This window comes from Ptiloglossa arizonensis, chromosome 4, assembly GCF_051014685.1.
Source record: "Ptiloglossa arizonensis isolate GNS036 chromosome 4, iyPtiAriz1_principal, whole genome shotgun sequence".
In the NCBI taxonomy this organism is placed as follows: Eukaryota; Metazoa; Arthropoda; class Insecta; order Hymenoptera; family Colletidae; genus Ptiloglossa; species Ptiloglossa arizonensis.
The window spans coordinates 5,464,102-5,481,152 of NC_135051.1; positions in this window are offsets into that span (position 1 = coordinate 5,464,102).

Sequence of the window (17,051 nt, forward strand, 5' to 3'; positions counted from 1 at the left end):
TACTGAAATATTGCTAGGAACCTCTGCTACATAATGGGTTTTCAAATCATGCAATAATCGATACGGAAGGTCGAAAAAAATATCGATTACTAGGAACAAATCACGCGTCGGCGACTCCTTTGGTTATAGAAAATTGTTAATAACTCTTTTGACTCGCTAAGGATCTATATGAAATTGCTACTGAAATATTGCTAGGAACCTCTGCTACATAATGCGATTTCAAATCTTGCAATAATCCATACGGAAAGTTGACAAAAATATCGAGAACCTGGAACAAAACACGCATCGGCGACTCCTTTGATTATAGAAAATTGTTAATAACTTTTTCGTTTCGTTAAGGATCTATATGAAATTGCTACTGAAATATTGCTCGGAACCTCTGCTACATAATGCGATTTCAAATCTTGCAATAATCCATACGGAATGTTGACAAAAATATCGATAACCTGGAACAAAACACGCGACGGCGACTCCTTTCATTATAGAAAATTGTTAATAACTTTTTACTTTCGTTAAGGATCTATGGGAAATTGGTACTGAAATATTGCTAGGAACCTCTGCTACATAATGGGTTTTCAAATCATGCAATAATCGATACGGAAGGTCGAAAAAAATATCGATTACTAGGAACAAATCACGCGTCGGCGACTCCTTTGGTTATAGAAAATTGTTAATAACTCTTTTGATTCGCTAAGGATCTATATGAAATTGCTACTGAAATATTGCTAGGAACCTCTGCTACATAAGGCGATTTCAAATCTTGCAATAATCCATACGGAAAGTCGACAAAAATATCGATAACCTGGAACAAAACATGCGTCGACGGTTCAACTAATTCTGAAAATTGTTCATAACTATTTAGTCGCAACAAATATGCTTACCAAACTGAATCTAGAAAGCAGCTAGGAACCTCTGCTTGCGGTGCATGTCCCGATTATCCACTCATGACCACGCAAAGACAAGAAAAACATTGATAATATCCCTCACTACAGACGCCGTAATTACAATTGTAGCAGAAAAATGTTTATAACTAATTAACCGCGGTAAATATGGTTGCCAAAAGTATCCTTTAATCTAGCCACTGTCCTCTGCTACGTATTGCAACTCTAAAAGTTCACACTTTTGCTCGGTAAATGCGTTAAATTAACGTTTATTCCCGTTTGCGACATTTCGGCGGGAAAAAATTACCCCCCACGTGGTTTTTGTCATTAGACGACCTCCTTTAACATTCTGTGATCCTGCTACCCGCGCCTGATTTCGGTCCGCGGAAATCACATTGCCACGTGGTGTACACGATGTCGGTAACGCGAAATTTTCAACATAATTGCTCGTAGCTAATTAGTGCGGTAAAAAATAGTAGCAAATGTAGTCTCGGAATGTAGCTACAAATCTCTGCTACACAATGCGTTTTCAAATCATGCAATAATCGATACGGAAAGTCGAAAAAAATATCGATAACCTGGGACAAAACACGCGTCGCCGACTCGTTTGATTATAGAAAATTGTTAATAACTTTTTTGACTCGCTAAGGATCTATGTGAAATTACTACTGAAATATTGCTAGGAACCTCTGCTACATAATGGGTTTGCAAATCATGCAATAATCGATACGGAAGGTCGAAAAAAATATCGATTACTAGGAACAAATCACGCGACGGCGACTCCTTTGGTTATAGAAAATTGTTAATAACTCTTTTGACTCGCTAAGGATCTATATGAAATTGCTACTGAAATATTGCTAGGAACCTTTGCTACATAATGCGATTTCAAATCTTGCAATAATCCATACGGAAAGTTGACAAAAATATCGATAACCTGGAACAAAACACGCATCGGCGACTCCTTTGATTATAGAAAATTGTTAATAACTTTTTCGTTTCGTTAAGGATCTATATGAAATTGCTACTGAAATATTGCTCGGAACTTCTGCTACATAATGCGATTTCAAATCTTGCAATAATCCATACGGAAAGTTGACAAAAATATCGATAACCTGGAACAAAACACGCGTCGGCAACTTCTTTGGTTATAGAAAATTGTTAATAACTTTTTTGACTCGCTAAGGATCTATGTGAAATTGCTACTGAAATATTGCTAGGAACCTCTGCTACATAATGGGTTTGCAAATCATGCAATAATCGATACGGAAGGTCGAAAAAAATATCGATTACTAGGAACAAATCACGCGTCGGCGACTCCTTTGGTTATAGAAAATTGTTAATAACTCTTTTGATTCGCTAAGGATCTATATGAAATTGCTACTGAAATATTGCTAGGAACCTCTGCTACATAATGGGTTTTCAAATCATGCAATAATCGATACGGAAGGTCGAAAAAAATATCGATTACTAGGAACAAATCACGCGTCGGCGACTCCTTTGGTTATAGAAAATTGTTAATAACTCTTTTGACTCGCTAAGGATCTATATGAAATTGCTACTGAAATATTGCTAGGAACCTCTGCTACATAATGCGATTTCAAATCTTGCAATAATCCATACGGAAAGTTGACAAAAATATCGATAACCTGGAACAAAACACGCATCGGCGACTCCTTTGATTATAGAAAATTGTTAATAACTTTTTCGTTTCGTTAAGGATCTATATGAAATTGCTACTGAAATATTGCTCGGAACCTCTGCTACATAATGCGATTTCAAATCTTGCAATAATCGATACGGAAAGTCGAAAAAAATATCGATAACCTGGGACAAAACACGCGTCGCCGACTCGTTTGATTATAGAAAATTGTTAATAACTTTTTTGACTCGCTAAGGATCTATGTGAAATTGCTACTGAAATATTGCTAGGAACCTCTGCTACATAATGGGTTTTCAAATCATGCAATAATCGATACGGAAGGTCGAAAAAAATATCGATTACTAGGAACAAATCACGCGTCGGCGACTCCTTTGGTTATAGAAAATTGTTAATAACTCTTTTGACTCGCTAAGGATCTATATGAAATTGCTACTGAAATATTGCTAGGAACCTCTGCTACATAATGCGATTTCAAATCTTGCAATAATCCATACGGAAAGTTGACAAAAATATCGATAACCTGGAACAAAACACGCATCGGCGACTCCTTTGATTATAGAAAATTGTTAATAACTTTTTCGTTTCGTTAAGGATCTATATGAAATTGCTACTGAAATATTGCTCGGAACCTCTGCTACATAATGCGATTTCAAATCTTGCAATAATCCATACGGAAGGTCGAAAAAAATATCGATTACTAGGAACAAATCACGCGTCGGCGACTCCTTTGGTTATAGAAAATTGTTAATAACTCTTTTGATTCGCTAAGGATCTATATGAAATTGCTACTGAAATATTGCTAGGAACCTCTGCTACATAATGGGTTTTCAAATCATGCAATAATCGATACGGAAGGTCGAAAAAAATATCGATTACTAGGAACAAATCACGCGTCGGCGACTCCTTTGGTTATAGAAAATTGTTAATAACTCTTTTGACTCGCTAAGGATCTATATGAAATTGCTACTGAAATATTGCTAGGAACCTCTGCTACATAATGCGATTTCAAATCTTGCAATAATCCATACGGAAAGTTGACAAAAATATCGATAACCTGGAACAAAACACGCATCGGCGACTCCTTTGATTATAGAAAATTGTTAATAACTTTTTCGTTTCGTTAAGGATCTATATGAAATTGCTACTGAAATATTGCTCGGAACCTCTGCTACATAATGCGATTTCAAATCTTGCAATAATCCATACGGAATGTTGACAAAAATATCGATAACCTGGAACAAAACACGCGTCGGCGACTCCTTTCATTATAGAAAATTGTTAATAACTTTTTACTTTCGTTAAGGATCTATGGGAAATTGGTACTGAAATATTGCTAGGAACCTCTGCTACATAATGGGTTTTCAAATCATGCAATAATCGATACGGAAGGTCGAAAAAAATATCGATTACTAGGAACAAATCACGCGTCGGCGACTCCTTTGGTTATAGAAAATTGTTAATAACTCTTTTGACTCGCTAAGGATCTATATGAAATTGCTACTGAAATATTGCTAGGAACCTCTGCTACATAATGCGATTTCAAATCTTGCAATAATCCATACGGAAAGTTGACAAAAATATCGATAACCTGGAACAAAACACGCATCGGCGACTCCTTTGATTATAGAAAATTGTTAATAACTTTTTCGTTTCGTTAAGGATCTATATGAAATTGCTACTGAAATATTGCTCGGAACCTCTGCTACATAATGCGATTTCAAATCTTGCAATAATCCATACGGAATGTTGACAAAAATATCGATAACCTGGAACAAAACACGCGTCGGCGACTCCTTTCATTATAGAAAATTGTTAATAACTTTTTACTTTCGTTAAGGATCTATGGGAAATTGGTACTGAAATATTGCTAGGAACCTCTGCTACATAATGGGTTTTCAAATCATGCAATAATCGATACGGAAGGTCGAAAAAAATATCGATTACTAGGAACAAATCACGCGTCGGCGACTCCTTTGGTTATAGAAAATTGTTAATAACTCTTTTGATTCGCTAAGGATCTATATGAAATTGCTACTGAAATATTGCTAGGAACCTCTGCTACATAAGGCGATTTCAAATCTTGCAATAATCCATACGGAAAGTCGACAAAAATATCGATAACCTGGAACAAAACATGCGTCGACGGTTCAACTAATTCTGAAAATTGTTCATAACTATTTAGTCGCAACAAATATGCTTACCAAACTGAATCTAGAAAGCAGCTAGGAACCTCTGCTTGCGGTGCATGTCCCGATTATCCACTCATGACCACGCAAAGACAAGAAAAACATTGATAATATCCCTCACTACAGACGCCGTAATTACAATTGTAGCAGAAAAATGTTTATAACTAATTAACCGCGGTAAATATGGTTGCCAAAAGTATCCTTTAATCTAGCCACTGTCCTCTGCTACGTATTGCAACTCTAAAAGTTCACACTTTTGCTCGGTAAATGCGTTAAATTAACGTTTATTCCCGTTTGCGACATTTCGGCGGGAAAAAATTACCCCCCACGTGGTTTTTGTCATTAGACGACCTCCTTTAACATTCTGTGATCCTGCTACCCGCGCCTGATTTCGGTCCGCGGAAATCACATTGCCACGTGGTGTACACGATGTCGGTAACACGAAATTTTCAACATAATTGCTCGTAGCTAATTAGTGCGGTAAAAAATAGTAGCAAATGTAGTCTCGGAATGTAGCTACAAATCTCTGCTACACAATGCGTTTTCAAATCATGCAATAATCGATACGGAAAGTCGAAAAAAATATCGATAACCTGGGACAAAACACGCGTCGCCGACTCGTTTGATTATAGAAAATTGTTAATAACTTTTTTGACTCGCTAAGGATCTATGTGAAATTGCTACTGAAATATTGCTAGGAACCTCTGCTACATAATGGGTTTTCAAATCATGCAATAATCGATACGGAAGGTCGAAAAAAATATCGATAACCTGGGATAAAACACGCGTCGTCGACTCCTTTGATTATAGAAAATTGTTAATAACTTTTTTGACTCGCTAAGGATCTATGTGAAATTGCTACTGAAATATTGCTAGGAACCTCTGCTACATAATGGGTTTGCAAATCATGCAATAATCGATACGGAAGGTCGAAAAAAATATCGATTACTAGGAACAAATCACGCGTCGGCGACTCCTTTGGTTATAGAAAATTGTTAATAACTCTTTTGACTCGCTAAGGATCTATATGAAATTGCTACTGAAATATTGCTAGGAACCTTTGCTACATAATGCGATTTCAAATCTTGCAATAATCCATACGGAAAGTTGACAAAAATATCGATAACCTGGAACAAAACACGCATCGGCGACTCCTTTGATTATAGAAAATTGTTAATAACTTTTTCGTTTCGTTAAGGATCTATATGAAATTGCTACTGAAATATTGCTCGGAACCTCTGCTACATAATGCGATTTCAAATCTTGCAATAATCGATACGGAAAGTCGAAAAAAATATCGATAACCTGGGACAAAACACGCGTCGCCGACTCGTTTGATTATAGAAAATTGTTAATAACTTTTTTGACTCGCTAAGGATCTATATGAAATTGCTACTGAAATATTGCTAGGAACCTCTGCTACATAATGCGATTTCAAATCTTGCAATAATCCATACGGAAAGTTGACAAAAATATCGATAACCTGGAACAAAACACGCATCGGCGACTCCTTTGATTATAGAAAATTGTTAATAACTTTTTCGTTTCGTTAAGGATCTATATGAAATTGCTACTGAAATATTGCTCGGAACCTCTGCTACATAATGCGGTTTCAAATCTTGCAATAATCGATACGGAAAGTCGAAAAAAATATCGATAACCTGGGACAAAACACGCGTCGCCGACTCGTTTGATTATAGAAAATTGTTAATAACTTTTTTGACTCGCTAAGGATCTATGTGAAATTGCTACTGAAATATTGCTAGGAACCTCTGCTACATAATGGGTTTTCAAATCATGCAATAATCGATACGGAAGGTCGAAAAAAATATCGATTACTAGGAACAAATCACGCGTCGGCGACTCCTTTGGTTATAGAAAATTGTTAATAACTCTTTTGACTCGCTAAGGATCTATATGAAATTGCTACTGAAATATTGCTAGGAACCTCTGCTACATAATGCGATTTCAAATCTTGCAATAATCCATACGGAAAGTTGACAAAAATATCGAGAACCTGGAACAAAACACGCATCGGCGACTCCTTTGATTATAGAAAATTGTTAATAACTTTTTCGTTTCGTTAAGGATCTATATGAAATTGCTACTGAAATATTGCTCGGAACCTCTGCTACATAATGCGATTTCAAATCTTGCAATAATCCATACGGAATGTTGACAAAAATATCGATAACCTGGAACAAAACACGCGTCGGCGACTCCTTTCATTATAGAAAATTGTTAATAACTTTTTACTTTCGTTAAGGATCTATGGGAAATTGGTACTGAAATATTGCTAGGAACCTCTGCTACATAATGGGTTTTCAAATCATGCAATAATCGATACGGAAGGTCGAAAAAAATATCGATTACTAGGAACAAATCACGCGTCGGCGACTCCTTTGGTTATAGAAAATTGTTAATAACTCTTTTGATTCGCTAAGGATCTATATGAAATTGCTACTGAAATATTGCTAGGAACCTCTGCTACATAAGGCGATTTCAAATCTTGCAATAATCCATACGGAAAGTCGACAAAAATATCGATAACCTGGAACAAAACATGCGTCGACGGTTCAACTAATTCTGAAAATTGTTCATAACTATTTAGTCGCAACAAATATGCTTACCAAACTGAATCTAGAAAGCAGCTAGGAACCTCTGCTTGCGGTGCATGTCCCGATTATCCACTCATGACCACGCAAAGACAAGAAAAACATTGATAATATCCCTCACTACAGACGCCGTAATTACAATTGTAGCAGAAAAAAGTTTATAACTAATTAACCGCGGTAAATATGGTTGCCAAAAGTATCCTTTAATCTAGCCACTGTCCTCTGCTACGTATTGCAACTCTAAAAGTTCACACTTTTGCTCGGTAAATGCGTTAAATTAACGTTTATTCCCGTTTGCGACATTTCGGCGGGAAAAAATTACCCCCCACGTGGTTTTTGTCATTAGACGACCTCCTTTAACATTCTGTGATCCTGCTACCCGCGCCTGATTTCGGTCCGCGGAAATCACATTGCCACGTGGTGTACACGATGTCGGTAACGCGAAATTTTCAACATTATTGCTCATAGCTAATTAGTGCGGCAAAAAATAGTAGCAAATGTAGTCTCGGAATGTAGCTACAAATCTCTGCTACACAATGCGTTTTCAAATCATGCAATAATCGATACGGAAAGTCGAAAAAAATATCGATAACCTGGGACAAAACACGCGTCGCCGACTCGTTTGATTATAGAAAATTGTTAATAACTTTTTTGACTCGCTAAGGATCTATGTGAAATTGCTACTGAAATATTGCTAGGAACCTCTGCTACATAATGGGTTTTCAAATCATGCAATAATCGATACGGAAGGTCGAAAGAAATATCGATAACCTGGGACAAAACACGCGTCGCCGACTCCTTTGATTATAGAAAATTGTTAATAACTTTTTTGACTCGCTAAGGATCTATGTGAAATTGCTACTGAAATATTGCTAGGAACCTCTGCAACATAATGGGTTTGCAAATCATGCAATAATCGATACGGAAGGTCGAAAAAAATATCGATTACTAGGAACAAATCACGCGTCGGCGACTCCTTTGGTTATAGAAAATTGTTAATAACTCTTTTGACTCGCTAAGCATCTATATGAAATTGCTACTGAAATATTGCTAGGAACCTTTGCTACATAATGCGATTTCAAATCTTGCAATAATCCATACGGAAAGTTGACAAAAATATCGATAACCTGGAACAAAACACGCATCGGCGACTCCTTTGATTATAGAAAATTGTTAATAACTTTTTCGTTTCGTTAAGGATCTATATGAAATTGCTACTGAAATATTGCTCGGAACCTCTGCTACATAATGCGATTTCAAATCTTGCAATAATCCATACGGAAAGTTGACAAAAATATCGATAACCTGGAACAAAACACGCATCGGCGACTCCTTTGATTATAGAAAATTGTTAATAACTTTTTCGTTTCGTTAAGGATCTATATGAAATTGCTACTGAAATATTGCTCGGAACCTCTGCTACATAATGCGATTTCAAATCTTGCAATAATCGATACGGAAAGTCGAAAAAAATATCGATAACCTGGGACAAAACACGCGTCGCCGACTCGTTTGATTATAGAAAATTGTTAATAACTTTTTTGACTCGCTAAGGATCTATGTGAAATTGCTACTGAAATATTGCTAGGAACCTCTGCTACATAATGTGTTTTCAAATCATGCAATAATCGATACGGAAGGTCGAAAAAAATATCGATTACTAGGAACAAATCACGCATCGGCGACTCCTTTGATTATAGAAAATTGTTAATAACTTTTTCGTTTCGTTAAGGATCTATATGAAATTGCTACTGAAATATTGCTCGGAACCTCTGCTACATAATGCGATTTCAAATCTTGCAATAATCCATACGGAATGTTGACAAAAATATCGATAACCTGGAACAAAACACGCGTCGGCGACTCCTTTCATTATAGAAAATTGTTAATAACTTTTTACTTTCGTTAAGGATCTATGGGAAATTGGTACTGAAATATTGCTAGGAACCTCTGCTACATAATGGGTTTTCAAATCATGCAATAATCGATACGGAAGGTCGAAAAAAATATCGATTACTAGGAACAAATCACGCGTCGGCGACTCCTTTGGTTATAGAAAATTGTTAATAACTCTTTTGATTCGCTAAGGATCTATATGAAATTGCTACTGAAATATTGCTAGGAACCTCTGCTACATAAGGCGATTTCAAATCTTGCAATAATCCATACGGAAAGTCGACAAAAATATCGATAACCTGGAACAAAACATGCGTCGACGGTTCAACTAATTCTGAAAATTGTTCATAACTATTTAGTCGCAACAAATATGGTTACCAAACTGAATCTAGAAAGCAGCTAGGAACCTCTGCTTGCGGTGCATGTCCCGATTATCCACTCATGACCACGCAAAGACAAGAAAAACATTGATAATATCCCTCACTACAGACGCCGTAATTACAATTGTAGCAGAAAAATGTTTATAACTAATTAACCGCGGTAAATATGGTTGCCAAAAGTATCCTTTAATCTAGCCACTGTCCTCTGCTACGTATTGCAACTCTAAAAGTTCACACTTTTGCTCGGTAAATGCGTTAAATTAACGTTTATTCCCGTTTGCGACATTTCGGCGGGAAAAAATTACCCCCCACGTGGTTTTTGTCATTAGACGACCTCCTTTAACATTCTGTGATCCTGCTACCCGCGCCTGATTTCGGTCCGCGGAAATCACATTGCCACGTGGTGTACACGATGTCGGTAACGCGAAATTTTCAACATAATTGCTCGTAGCTAATTAGTGCGGTAAAAAATAGTAGCAAATGTAGTCTCGGAATGTAGCTACAAATCTCTGCTACACAATGCGTTTTCAAATCATGCAATAATCGATACGGAAAGTCGAAAAAAATATCGATAACCTGGGACAAAACACGCGTCGCCGACTCGTTTGATTATAGAAAATTGTTAATAACTTTTTTGACTCGCTAAGGATCTATGTGAAATTGCTACTGAAATATTGCTAGGAACCTCTGCTACATAATGGGTTTTCAAATCATGCAATAATCGATACGGAAGGTCGAAAAAAATATCGATAACCTGGGACAAAACACGCGTCGTCGACTCCTTTGATTATAGAAAATTGTTAATAACTTTTTTGACTCGCTAAGGATCTATGTGAAATTGCTACTGAAATATTGCTAGGAACCTCTGCTACATAATGGGTTTGCAAATCATGCAATAATCGATACGGAAGGTCGAAAAAAATATCGATTACTAGGAACAAATCACGCGTCGGCGACTCCTTTGGTTATAGAAAATTGTTAATAACTCTTTTGACTCGCTAAGGATCTATGTGAAATTGCTACTGAAATATTGCTAGGAACCTCTGCAACATAATGGGTTTGCAAATCATGCAATAATCGATACGGAAGGTCGAAAAAAATATCGATTACTAGGAACAAATCACGCGTCGGCGACTCCTTTGGTTATAGAAAATTGTTAATAACTCTTTTGACTCGCTAAGGATCTATATGAAATTGCTACTGAAATATTGCTAGGAACCTTTGCTACATAATGCGATTTCAAATCTTGCAATAATCCATACGGAAAGTTGACAAAAATATCGATAACCTGGAACAAAACACGCATCGGCGACTCCTTTGATTATAGAAAATTGTTAATAACTTTTTCGTTTCGTTAAGGATCTATATGAAATTGCTACTGAAATATTGCTCGGAACCTCTGCTACATAATGCGATTTCAAATCTTGCAATAATCCATACGGAAAGTTGACAAAAATATCGATAACCTGGAACAAAACACGCATCGGCGACTCCTTTGATTATAGAAAATTGTTAATAACTTTTTCGTTTCGTTAAGGATCTATATGAAATTGCTACTGAAATATTGCTCGGAACCTCTGCTACATAATGCGATTTCAAATCTTGCAATAATCGATACGGAAAGTCGAAAAAAATATCGATAACCTGGGACAAAACACGCGTCGCCGACTCGTTTGATTATAGAAAATTGTTAATAACTTTTTTGACTCGCTAAGGATCTATGTGAAATTGCTACTGAAATATTGCTAGGAACCTCTGCTACATAATGTGTTTTCAAATCATGCAATAATCGATACGGAAGGTCGAAAAAAATATCGATTACTAGGAACAAATCACGCATCGGCGACTCCTTTGATTATAGAAAATTGTTAATAACTTTTTCGTTTCGTTAAGGATCTATATGAAATTGCTACTGAAATATTGCTCGGAACCTCTGCTACATAATGCGATTTCAAATCTTGCAATAATCCATACGGAATGTTGACAAAAATATCGATAACCTGGAACAAAACACGCGTCGGCGACTCCTTTCATTATAGAAAATTGTTAATAACTTTTTACTTTCGTTAAGGATCTATGGGAAATTGGTACTGAAATATTGCTAGGAACCTCTGCTACATAATGGGTTTTCAAATCATGCAATAATCGATACGGAAGGTCGAAAAAAATATCGATTACTAGGAACAAATCACGCGTCGGCGACTCCTTTGGTTATAGAAAATTGTTAATAACTCTTTTGATTCGCTAAGGATCTATATGAAATTGCTACTGAAATATTGCTAGGAACCTCTGCTACATAAGGCGATTTCAAATCTTGCAATAATCCATACGGAAAGTCGACAAAAATATCGATAACCTGGAACAAAACATGCGTCGACGGTTCAACTAATTCTGAAAATTGTTCATAACTATTTAGTCGCAACAAATATGGTTACCAAACTGAATCTAGAAAGCAGCTAGGAACCTCTGCTTGCGGTGCATGTCCCGATTATCCACTCATGACCACGCAAAGACAAGAAAAACATTGATAATATCCCTCACTACAGACGCCGTAATTACAATTGTAGCAGAAAAATGTTTATAACTAATTAACCGCGGTAAATATGGTTGCCAAAAGTATCCTTTAATCTAGCCACTGTCCTCTGCTACGTATTGCAACTCTAAAAGTTCACACTTTTGCTCGGTAAATGCGTTAAATTAACGTTTATTCCCGTTTGCGACATTTCGGCGGGAAAAAATTACCCCCCACGTGGTTTTTGTCATTAGACGACCTCCTTTAACATTCTGTGATCCTGCTACCCGCGCCTGATTTCGGTCCGCGGAAATCACATTGCCACGTGGTGTACACGATGTCGGTAACGCGAAATTTTCAACATAATTGCTCGTAGCTAATTAGTGCGGTAAAAAATAGTAGCAAATGTAGTCTCGGAATGTAGCTACAAATCTCTGCTACACAATGCGTTTTCAAATCATGCAATAATCGATACGGAAAGTCGAAAAAAATATCGATAACCTGGGACAAAACACGCGTCGCCGACTCGTTTGATTATAGAAAATTGTTAATAACTTTTTTGACTCGCTAAGGATCTATGTGAAATTGCTACTGAAATATTGCTAGGAACCTCTGCTACATAATGGGTTTTCAAATCATGCAATAATCGATACGGAAGGTCGAAAAAAATATCGATTACTAGGAACAAATCACGCGTCGGCGACTCCTTTGGTTATAGAAAATTGTTAATAACTCTTTTGACTCGCTAAGGATCTATATGAAATTGCTACTGAAATATTGCTAGGAACCTCTGCTACATAATGCGATTTCAAATCTTGCAATAATCCATACGGAAAGTTGACAAAAATATCGATAACCTGGAACAAAACACGCATCGGCGACTCCTTTGATTATAGAAAATTGTTAATAACTTTTTCGTTTCGTTAAGGATCTATATGAAATTGCTACTGAAATATTGCTCGGAACCTCTGCTACATAATGCGATTTCAAATCTTGCAATAATCCATACGGAATGTTGACAAAAATATCGATAACCTGGAACAAAACACGCGTCGGCGACTCCTTTCATTATAGAAAATTGTTAATAACTTTTTACTTTCGTTAAGGATCTATGGGAAATTGGTACTCAAATATTGCTAGGAACCTCTGCTACATAATGGGTTTTCAAATCATGCAATAATCGATACGGAAGGTCGAAAAAAATATCGATTACTAGGAACAAATCACGCGTCGGCGACTCCTTTGGTTATAGAAAATTGTTAATAACTCTTTTGATTCGCTAAGGATCTATATGAAATTGCTACTGAAATATTGCTAGGAACCTCTGCTACATAAGGCGATTTCAAATCTTGCAATAATCCATACGGAAAGTCGACAAAAATATCGATAACCTGGAACAAAACATGCGTCGACGGTTCAACTAATTCTGAAAATTGTTCATAACTATTTAGTCGCAACAAATATGGTTACCAAACTGAATCTAGAAAGCAGCTAGGAACCTCTGCTTGCGGTGCATGTCCCGATTATCCACTCATGACCACGCAAAGACAAGAAAAACATTGATAATATCCCTCACTACAGACGCCGTAATTACAATTGTAGCAGAAAAATGTTTATAACTAATTAACCGCGGTAAATATGGTTGCCAAAAGTATCCTTTAATCTAGCCACTGTCCTCTGCTACGTATTGCAACTCTAAAAGTTCACACTTTTGCTCGGTAAATGCGTTAAATTAACGTTTATTCCCGTTTGCGACATTTCGGCGGGAAAAAATTACCCCCCACGTGGTTTTTGTCATTAGACGACCTCCTTTAACATTCTGTGATCCTGCTACCCGCGCCTGATTTCGGTCCGCGGAAATCACATTGCCACGTGGTGTACACGATGTCGGTAACGCGAAATTTTCAACATAATTGCTCGTAGCTAATTAGTGCGGTAAAAAATAGTAGCAAATGTAGTCTCGGAATGTAGCTACAAATCTCTGCTACACAATGCGTTTTCAAATCATGCAATAATCGATACGGAAAGTCGAAAAAAATATCGATAACCTGGGACAAAACACGCGTCGCCGACTCGTTTGATTATAGAAAATTGTTAATAACTTTTTTGACTCGCTAAGGATCTATGTGAAATTGCTACTGAAATATTGCTAGGAACCTCAGCTACATAATGGGTTTTCAAATCATGCAATAATCGATACGGAAGGTCGAAAAAAATATCGATAACCTGGGACAAAACACGCGTCGTCGACTCCTTTAATTATAGAAAATTGTTAATAACTTTTTTGACTCGCTAAGGATCTATGTGAAATTGCTACTGAAATATTGCTAGGAACCTCTGCTACATAATGGGTTTGCAAATCATGCAATAATCGATACGGAAGGTCGAAAAAAATATCGATTACTAGGAACAAATCACGCGTCGGCGACTCCTTTGGTTATAGAAAATTGTTAATAACTCTTTTGACTCGCGAAGGATCTATATGAAATTGCTACCGAAATATTGCTAGGAACCTTTGCTACATAATGCGATTTCAAATCTTGCAATAATCCATACGGAAAGTTGACAAAAATATCGATAACCTGGAACAAAACACGCATCGGCGACTCCTTTGATTATAGAAAATTGTTAATAACTTTTTCGTTTCGTTAAGGATCTATATGAAATTGCTACTGAAATATTGCTCGGAACCTCTGCTACATAATGCGATTTCAAATCTTGCAATAATCCATACGGAAAGTTGACAAAAATATCGATAACCTGGAACAAAACACGCATCGGCGACTCCTTTGATTATAGAAAATTGTTAATAACTTTTTCGTTTCGTTAAGGATCTATATGAAATTGCTACTGAAATATTGCTCGGAACCTCTGCTACATAATGCGATTTCAAATCTTGCAATAATCGATACGGAAAGTCGAAAAAAATATCGATAACCTGGGACAAAACACGCGTCGCCGACTCGTTTGATTATAGAAAATTGTTAATAACTTTTTTGACTCGCTAAGGATCTATGTGAAATTGCTACTGAAATATTGCTAGGAACCTCTGCTACATAATGGGTTTTCAAATCATGCAATAATCGATACGGAAGGTCGAAAAAAATATCGATTACTAGGAACAAATCACGCGTCGGCGACTCCTTTGGTTATAGAAAATTGTTAATAACTCTTTTGACTCGCTAAGGATCTATATGAAATTGCTACTGAAATATTGCTAGGAACCTCTGCTACATAATGCGATTTCAAATCTTGCAATAATCCATACGGAAAGTTGACAAAAATATCGATAACCTGGAACAAAACACGCATCGGCGACTCCTTTGATTATAGAAAATTGTTAATAACTTTTTCGTTTCGTTAAGGATCTATATGAAATTGCTACTGAAATATTGCTCGGAACCTCTGCTACATAATGCGATTTCAAATCTTGCAATAATCCATACGGAATGTTGACAAAAATATCGATAACCTGGAACAAAACACGCGTCGGCGACTCCTTTCATTATAGAAAATTGTTAATAACTTTTTACTTTCGTTAAGGATCTATGGGAAATTGGTACTGAAATATTGCTAGGAACCTCTGCTACATAATGGGTTTTCAAATCATGCAATAATCGATACGGAAGGTCGAAAAAAATATCGATTACTAGGAACAAATCACGCGTCGGCGACTCCTTTGGTTATAGAGAATTGTTAATAACTCTTTTGATTCGCTAAGGATCTATATGAAATTGCTACTGAAATATTGCTAGGAACCTCTGCTACATAAGGCGATTTCAAATCTTGCAATAATCCATACGGAAAGTCGACAAAAATATCGATAACCTGGAACAAAACATGCGTCGACGGTTCAACTAATTCTGAAAATTGTTCATAACTATTTAGTCGCAACAAATATGCTTACCAAACTGAATCTAGAAAGCAGCTAGGAACCTCTGCTTGCGGTGCATGTCCCGATTATCCACTCATGACCACGCAAAGACAAGAAAAACATTGATAATATCCCTCACTACAGACGCCGTAATTACAATTGTAGCAGAAAAATGTTTATAACTAATTAACCGCGGTAAATATGGTTGCCAAAAGTATCCTTTAATCTAGCCACTGTCCTCTGCTACGTATTGCAACTCTAAAAGTTCACACTTTTGCTCGGTAAATGCGTTAAATTAACGTTTATTCCCGTTTGCGACATTTCGGCGGGAAAAAATTACCCCCCACGTGGTTTTTGTCATTAGACGACCTCCTTTAACATTCTGTGATCCTGCTACCCGCGCCTGATTTCGGTCCGCGGAAATCACATTGCCACGTGGTGTACACGATGTCGGTAACGCGAAATTTTCAACATAATTGCTCGTAGCTAATTAGTGCGGTAAAAAATAGTAGCAAATGTAGTCTCGGAATGTAGCTACAAATCTCTGCTACACAATGCGTTTTCAAATCATGCAATAATCGATACGGAAAGTCGAAAAAAATATCGATAACCTGGGACAAAACACGCGTCGCCGACTCGTTTGATTATAGAAAATTGTTAATAACTTTTTTGACTCGCTAAGGATCTATGTGAAATTGCTACTGAAATATTGCTAGGAACCTCTGCTACATAATGGGTTTGCAAATCATGCAATAATCGATACGGAAGGTCGAAAAAAATATCGATTACTAGGAACAAATCACGCGACGGCGACTCCTTTGGTTATAGAAAATTGTTAATAACTCTTTTGACTCGCTAAGGATCTATATGAAATTGCTACTGAAATATTGCTAGGAACCTTTGCTACATAATGCGATTTCAAATCTTGCAATAATCCATACGGAAAGTTGACAAAAATATCGATAACCTGGAACAAAACACGCATCGGCGACTCCTTTGATTATAGAAAATTGTTAATAACTTTTTCGTTTCGTTAAGGATCTATAT